The sequence below is a fragment of the Salvelinus namaycush genome, chromosome 31 (assembly GCF_016432855.1).
Source record: "Salvelinus namaycush isolate Seneca chromosome 31, SaNama_1.0, whole genome shotgun sequence".
NCBI classification, from domain to species: domain Eukaryota; kingdom Metazoa; phylum Chordata; class Actinopteri; order Salmoniformes; family Salmonidae; genus Salvelinus; species Salvelinus namaycush.
In genome coordinates, this window is record NC_052337.1 from 36,883,016 (window position 1) to 36,891,783 (window position 8,768).

Genomic DNA, 8,768 nt, shown 5'->3' on the forward strand with positions numbered 1-8,768 from the left:
TGCTAATCACATTAGCCTACGTTAGCTCAACTGGGGAGGGACGTCCCGCGGGGGGGACACTCTACATCCTGTAGAGGTTAATTAAACTGAGTGTTTGACTCTTAACCCTTAAACTGTCAGTTAGTGTTACATTGCGTGTTTATACTGGTCTCTCTGTGGCTGACATAATAATGTAATAACAATGTGGGACCTGACCATACAGACTACTGTGTATTTACATACTAGGTCACTCACTGCATACTAGTTCACTCTCTGTGGCTGACGTGATGAAAATGATACAGACTATAGTGTGTACTGGTCTTGCATACCAGGTCACTGCAGTTAAAGAAGAACAAATATGTCAGTAACCTTAGGAGACAGTGTAGCCAGTTTTGGACAGTTTCAACTCAGTTTTACTCTGTTATAGATCCTTTACTGTCGATGACACTGGAGAAACGCAAGAGTTCAGGTAAGCAGTGCATTCATGCAAGTTATTGTCCTACATTGCAGAGGCATGCAGCCATCTGATAGGCTTTCTGGTTGAGGACTCCACTGCTGATGCCTCTGTTGCCGAGGAGAACTAGAAGGAGCTAGCGTGTCCGGCGCACGGCCATACCCCGGCTGGACCTCTGTTTGGTGCGTAGCTCCGTGGACCTCTCCCCTGGGGTGACCATGTTGTCCCTCACCAGAGCACAGCGCAGCCCCCCAGGCTCACCCCCAGGGTCTGGATGGCCTCTCTCTCTCCCTGGCCAGCAGCCTCCTAATCTCACACTGGGTCAGATGTTCCAGTGATCCCCTGGGGTGGCCGCCATCACCTTGCGGGTACAGACGTTCATCAACCCACAGTCTGCACGCTGGCCCTCAAACATCACCCTGTCCACCCTGTCCACACACTTCTCATTTCTTCAGAAGAATAATTGTAAAACGTTGTACATTTTAAATCTGTTGTATATTTTGGGCGGTGGGGAAATGTGGCAGTTTGCAAGCTGGGCAATGCCATTCTGGAGAGGGGGTTGTGGGATGTGTCCTTGAAAATATATTGTTATTTTAGCCTGAGATGAAAGTAGGGACTGCCGAATGGTGATAAAGTATGGAGATAATTGATTATCTACCAATTATGGGTTCATATTGGGAAAGTGCTATACAGGAACCCAGCCTAAAACACAAAACAGCAAGCAATGCAGATGTAGAAGCACGGTGGCTAGGAAAAACTCCCTAGAAAGGCAGGAACCTAGGAAGAAACCTAGAGAGGAACCAGGCTCGGAGGGGTGGCCAGTCCTCTTCTGGCTGTGCCTGTGGAGATTTTTAAGAGTACATGGCCATTTAAGGTCAGATTGTTCTTCAAGATATTCAAGTCATAGATGACCAGCAGGGTCAAATAATAATCAGTGGTTGTAGAGGGTGCAACAGGTCAGTACCTCAGGAGTAAATGCCAGTTGGCTTTTCATAGCCGAGCATTCAGAGGTCGAGACAGCAGGTGCGGTAGAGAGAGAGAGTCAAAACCAGCCGGTCCGGTACAAGGTAGCACGTCCGGTGAATTTAGCCTCAGGCAGAACAGTTGAAACTAGAGCAGCAGCATGACCAGGTGGACTGGGGACAGTCAGGAGTCATCAGGCCAGGTAGTCCTGAAGCATGATCCTAGGGCTCAGGTCCTCCGGGAGGGGAGGGAGAGAGGGAGAGAGAGAGAATTAGAGGGAGCATACTTAAATTCACACAGGACACCAGATAAGACAGGAGACCTACACCAGATAAAACAGACTGACCCTAGCCCCCCGGCACATAGACTATTGCAGAGTAGATACTGTGTCAACTGAAGTGTGTCAGCCTTGTCTCAGCCTTGTCGCAAAGGATAACTTAGTGTGCGTTCGTAAATTCCCTCTGGCTATCTACTCCGATTTCAGAGCAGTCTTGTCTGTGTGCCAGAGCACAGAATAACTGATGAATTTACGAACACGCAACACCCGTTGAGTATGACCGGTGTCAGTAATCTTCGCCAATTTAGAAAATAAATGAAATTGTTGCCAGCAGCACAGTTAGTCAAGAACGCTCGAGATACCATGAAAACAGGCGAACCAGCTCTGCTAGGGTGAGTAAAATGGTCAGAGTGAGGTGTTCTCTCATTTGTGTCTGAAAGAAGCTAGCAAGCTAGCCAACTTTAGCCAGTTAGCTTGGGTGCTTGACCGACGTTGTGAGGTCCGAAGGCTCGGATCAACCCTACTCCTTGGCCAGAACGTCCAGTTTGCGCTCTGAACGCTCCGTGAGCGAAACTCTCTGAATTTAGGAACAGACATTCTGACAAGACTCTGACTTTATTAACACCCAGAGTGCACTCTGAGCACACTCTGGCTTTCCAGAGTGAATTTACAACACACCCTCCATCCCTTTTGTTCCGCGTAGCCTACCACTGAAATAGCCTACCACCTACCACCGCGTAGCCTACCACTGAATCAGAAGCAGAATGCCAACATCTTGTGGTCAAAGTGCCTGTTATCTTGTAGTGCACACACAGGACCCAGGAATGGAAGGAGATGGACTTTTACTACACATGGAAATACTGAACTGGGGTGGAGAGAATACAAAAATAAATAAATCCATAATTAAATTAAATCCAGAACTTGTTTATGTTTGATTCAATTCATAATTTCGGATCAAGCCAAGTCTAAACAAAATGTTAGTTTTAAACAAAATACCTGATTTATTGCCGAAAACAAAATGATCAAGTACCATACAATTATGAATTGTAATCAACACAAGACCTCTTACACATCACTGTACCTTCTATCAGTTGGCAGGATGGCCATCCTTAACTGTAAGTCCACAGACTCACTGGTACATGGTTGTCCATAAAGCCATCTAATGGCAGCTGCCAATATATTTAAGCACTTTACTCACCCTACAGAGTAATTGACATTACCATCTAAGATCACAGAACTGTATTTTATATAATGTTCCCAACACAAGAACTTAGTTTGGTAAAAGCATTTAGCTTTGCTGCCCCATCATCTTGGAACACTTTGCAAAAAGTGAAACTAGATCATTTTATTCTGATTGATGATTTTAAATCCCAGATTGGATGGCTGTTGACCACAGATTGCACATGTTTTTAAACCTTTTAAATGATCTTATGCACTGTTTTAACTTGCATTCATTGTTATGCTTTATGTTGTGTTGTCTCATGTGTAACTTAATGTATGCCGCTTTCTTGGCTAGGGCTCACTTGAAAAATATATTGAAATCTCATTGTGACTTCTGTGATTAAATAAAGGATAAATAAACAAAATAAAAAACTATTCTTACACCAAGTAACTCACATCATGCCAGAATATTCCTGTGGTTTTATTTGTGCAACAGGACTGCTTTATAGACGGTCTGGAACGCGGCCTACATTTAATTGTGGGAATAACATTAGGAGGGCTCCTTGCGCATATTTCGACCTGTAGCAGCAGCTGATCCTAAATACTGCTTTCCAAATCAGCAATGAAAACACAAACAAAAGCGAAATGTTTGAGGCACGATTGACCCAAGGTCTAATACTAAAGAAAGTTTTGGACGCTCTGAAAGACCTTGTCGCTGAAGCTTGCTGGGATGTGAGGTCCTCGGGCATCTCCCTCCAGAGTATGGACTCGTCACATGTTTCCCTCGTGCACCTCAACTTGCGAAGCGATGGATTCGACTGGTATCGCTGTGATCGCACGCTCGCTATGGGAGTCAACCTAACCAGGTGCGTGAACAAAGTGTGCATTCCTTTTCATGAGTTGGCATGCATTGATAACTGTTGAGTTGACCTAAAATTAACACTTGCTGGCTTACTTGCAGCATGTCCAAGATGTTGAGGTGTGCAGGGAATGAGGACATCATCACCCTACGTGCAAATGACACTGCAGAGACTCTTCTCCTGATGTTTGAGACTGAAAGTAAGTAGGCCAGTAAGTAGGTCTCAGAGCATTTCATATTATTCTGTATGTAAATCCAAGACACTCCATTTATACTGGACAAAAAAATCTATAAACGCAACAGGCAACAATTTCATTTTTTTTTACTGAGTTATATAAGGAAATCAGTCAATATAAATTAATTAATTAGGCCCAAATCTATGGATTTCACATGACTGGGAATACAGATATGCATCTGTTGGTCACAAATACCGTTAAAAAAAGCTAGGGGCATGGATAAAAAAAACAGTCTGTATATGGTGTGACCACCATTTGCCTCATGCAGCGCAACACATCTCCTTCGCATAGAGTTGATCAGGCTGTTTATTGTGGCCTGTGGAATGTTGTCCCACTCCACTTCAATGGCTGTGGGAAGTTGCTGGATATTGGCGGGAACTGGAACATCCTGTCATACACGTCGATCCAGAGCATCCCAAACATGCTCAATGGGACATGTCAAGTGAGTATGCAGGCCATGGAAGAACTGGGACATTTTCAGCTTCCAGGAATTGTGTACAGATCCTTACAACATGGGGCCGTGCATTATCGTGCTGAAACATGAGGTGATGAATGGCACGACAATGGGCCTCAGGATCTCGGCACTGTATCTCTATGAATTCAAATTGTCATCGATAAAATACAATTGTGTTAGTTGTCCGTAGCTTAAGCCTGCCCATAGTGTAACCCCACCGCCACCATGGGGAACACTGTTAACAACATTGTCATCAGCAAACCGCTCACCCACACGACGCCATACACGTGGTTGTGAGGCCGGTTGGACATGCTGTCAAATTCTCTAACACGACTTTGGAGGCGGCTTATGGTAGAGAAATTAACATTAAATTGTCTGGCAACAGCTCTAGTCAACATTCCTGCAGTCAGCATGCCAATTGCATGACATTTGTGGCATTGTGTTGTGTGACAAAACTGCACATTTTTAGAGTGGCCTTTTATTATCCCCAGCACAAGGTGCACCTGTGTTATGATCATGCTGTTTAATCAGCTTCTTAATATGCCACACCTGTCAGGTGGATGGATTATCTTGGCAAAGGAGAAAGGCTCACTAAAAGGGATGTAAACAAATTTGTGCACAACATTTGAGAGAAATATTATTTAGTGTACATATGGACAATTTCTGGGAAATGTTATTTCAGCTCATGAAACATGGGACCAACACTTTACATCTTGTGTTTGTATTTTTGTTCAGTGTAGTATGATATGTCATGTTTCGTATGGTATATATTGTGGACGTCCATCACCCATTTCGTATGATATGTTACAAATTACAATTCGTATTACATGTTACGAATTTGCAAAACGTACAGTATGTTATGAATTAGCAAAACATACAATATTACAAATCTGCTAAACTTATGATATGTTACGAATTCTAGCTAGGTGGCTAATGTTAGCTAGCTGGCTAATGTTAGCTAGGCTAGGGGTTAGGGTTAAGTTTAGGAGTAAGGTTAAATGGTTAGGGTTAGGGGAAGGGTTAGCTAAAAGGGTTATGGTTAGGGGAAGGGTTAGCTAAAAGGGTTAGGGTTAGGGGAAGGGTTAGCTAAAAGGGTTAGGGTTAGGGGAAGAGTTAGCTAAAAGGGTTAGGGTTAGGGTAGGTTATCAAACTTGGTCCAGGGTCCCCCGGGTGCAGATTTAGTTTTTTGCCCTAGCACTACACAGCGGATTCAAATAATCAAAGCTTGAGGATGACTTGGTTATTTGAATCAGCTGTGTATTGCTAGGGCAAAAGCCAAAACGTGCACCCGGGTGTGAGAGGGTGCCCAGGACCGCGTTTGGGAAACCCTGGGTTAAGGTTAGCGTTAGCTAACATTATAAGTAGTTGCAAAGTAGCTAAAAAGTAGTAAGTAGTTGAAAAGTTGCTAATTAGTTAAAATACTAAAGTTGTCCGTGATGAGATTCGGGTTGCTAGATCTTCATGTTAAATGCCTACCCACCCCGACCAACCACTCTACTTTCATTTTAGCCCTTTGCTGCAGTCAATGACAAAAAGCACCGTCTTTGGCCTCTTGGGTGGAATGTTATTAATATTTTTCATAATACTTTTTTTTTTTTACAACAAAAATCCTTTTTTTACAGTATGTCAAACAGTTTTGATATACTTCAGTCTTCTGTGATGAATATAAAGTGTAATATTGGGATGCAAACTCAAGATTGAATACATTTCAACTCTATATCTGACATGCTACATAAGCCCATAACCATGTGTGTGAGGTGTATACTTTTGTTTCAAAGTAGATTTGTTTAAAACTACCAAGAATCACTCTGTGTGACCCTGATTTAGCCCACTGCAGTAAAAGGATATTAAGTAACTGTCTTATGTGACTATACCAAACTTAACAAACTAATTTGTCCCGGTTTACATTTACTACGTTATGTCTAGTCTATGAGACCAGGCTGGCCACATACACACACTCTTTGTAAACACCAGCTGAGTGACCTGTTCCATGTATGAAGGTCATATATTTTCTGAGGCATGTCCTAATGTATAACCTTGTCTCTGTGTTGTTAGATCAGGAGAAAGTCTCTGACTATGAGACTAAGTTGATGGACTTGGATGTGGAACAGCTCCGTATTCCAGTAAGCAATCTTTATTCCTTATTCACAATCGGTTCAGTGCAATTTAGATGTGATCTTTTCAATGTCCATTGATGTACAGTGGAAGTAGAGGAGCTGGCAAAATGTTTAGCTCGCACGATATCCTGTTCTCTCTTTAGGAACAAGAGTACAATTGTGTGGTGAAAATGCCGTCTGGCGAATTCTCACGGATTTGTAGAGACCTGTCCCAAATCGGGATGCTGTCATGATCACTTGTGCAAAAGGCAGGGTCCAGTTCTCAGCCAGTGGGGAGTTGAACACTGGCAACATCAAGCTGTCCCAGAACAACATTGTGGACAATGAGGATGAGTCGGTGAGAGAGGCCTGACTGCCTCCACACACAGACTCACACTCACTTGCCCTGACAGTCAAATCAACAGGCACAGGACATCATTTGTAGTCAGGCAACTAACCACTAGGCCGACCACTTCAATAGCAATTACTGTAGTTGTTTGGATTGTTGACTTGAGCCAAGTGTACTGCACACTTAATAATTAGATACAAGTGTGTATTATACACGTGTGTGAACTGGAAATGTGTTTTTTGCATATCCCACTCCCCTTGAAAGCGGGATCAGGGCCAGGGATCATCCATTACTGACAGTGACTCTCAAGCAATTAAGGTTAAGTGCCTTGCTCAAGGTCACATCAACATATTTTTCACCTAGTTGGCTCGGGGATTCGAACCAGCGACTTTTCGGTTACTGGCCTAAGACTCTTAATTGCGAGGCTACCTGCTGCCCCGACTTACATGACCTTTTAAATCAATCTGTCAAAAGGCTCAGCACAAGTACTATTAACAGAGAACTTTGCATAATAAAACCGTTTTGCAGCAAAATGCCTCATTCCTAATTTTGCTCCACCCTCTGGGTTATTTGAGGCTGATTACGCTTAAATGGGTCAAGCTGAAGAAAGCGAGAGCCATAATTCCAGTGACCCATTTTTGATTCTGTCTCCTACAGGTGAATTGAGATCAAAGAACCAGTACGGCTGATCTTTACCCTCAACTACCTGAACTTCTTCTCCAGAGCTACTCCTCTCTCTCCAACACGGTCACCCTCTGCATGTCAGCTGGCATCCCTCTAGGTACGCTACATGCCCAGAGACTGCAGAGGGAAGACTTCACAGAGAGTCACACCACTTACTTATTCATTTTTAATTGCAACTCTCAAAGCCAACCAAGGCCGTCCTTCACTCATGCTGCCTATTAGTAAGTAGCGGTACAGAACGGATTGAAGTGGTAATAATCTGGTAATAGTATGGTAACAAGTTAGCTGTTCATAACTTCCATGATCACTGTTGGCCCTGAAGACTCAGGTCTGTGGAGATTCTGTTCAAGGGTAACGTGTGTAAGACCATCTCAACCTGTTTGCTCTTTCCCTCCAGTGGCGGAGTACAGGATTGCAGACATCGGCCACATCAAGTACTACCTGGCACCTAAAATTGACAAGGATGCATCCTAATCATCAACCTGACCTAAAGCACGTCTGACAACACCTGGACTGAACCCTTAAGAAGACTGTCTGGTGCTAGTGGAAGGTTAACTTTAAAGAGGTTTGGCTGTTCTGCACTTCCCAATATGTTACAGATGTCAGTTAAACCTGGAAGAATGGTGTGTACTATATCATGGTTAATGCAATATAACTAGAGAAAGGTTTTATGTGTTGGTATGTAAGAAACATTGAAGTTGTCTGGTGGATACAGTATGTTTGCCACGGATTGTTTATCCTCATCACACTGCTCCTCTCAATAATGTACTCTAGGTAACTGTTTATTCCTATTTTACCCTCATCCTTTGTAAATATGCTGTTTTGTTACACACAAATACAGTTCTATAGAAGTTTAATTCATTATGGAATAATGTTATATCCCTCATGTTGTTCATCAGAGTATTGAACCAGAGACACTGTGCTATTGCCACGTATGGCCACTTGATGGCAGTCAAGACAAAGCAAAAATAGTCTAATACATGTCAAATTGACTCCAGTCCAACTTTTCTCTGCTTTCTATCCTCTGAAGTTATCTGGTAAGTTGAAGTGAGAAGACAGCATGTACCGTCACACTCTTGGTATAAAGAGTAATTAAGCTGTAAGCTTCGTTGATGTCTGATAAAAACCACAACATAGCCTGCTGCTTAACTGCTCAGTGCTCAGCCCTCAAGTATTTAACAGCTTAGGATGGAGTTAATTAAAGAGTGAAATGGCTTTTCAGTATTACTACTGTATACTCTATGGGTCAAGTGTTT

The 8,768-nt window shown here is 43.0% G+C and overlaps 1 pseudogene; it reads left to right on the forward strand.

Annotated features, from left to right (window-relative positions):
- Positions 1-3,479: 3,479 nt before the first annotated feature.
- LOC120026275 lies at positions 3,480-7,986 on the forward strand (annotated as a pseudogene).
- The last annotated feature ends 782 nt before the right edge of the window (positions 7,987-8,768 follow it).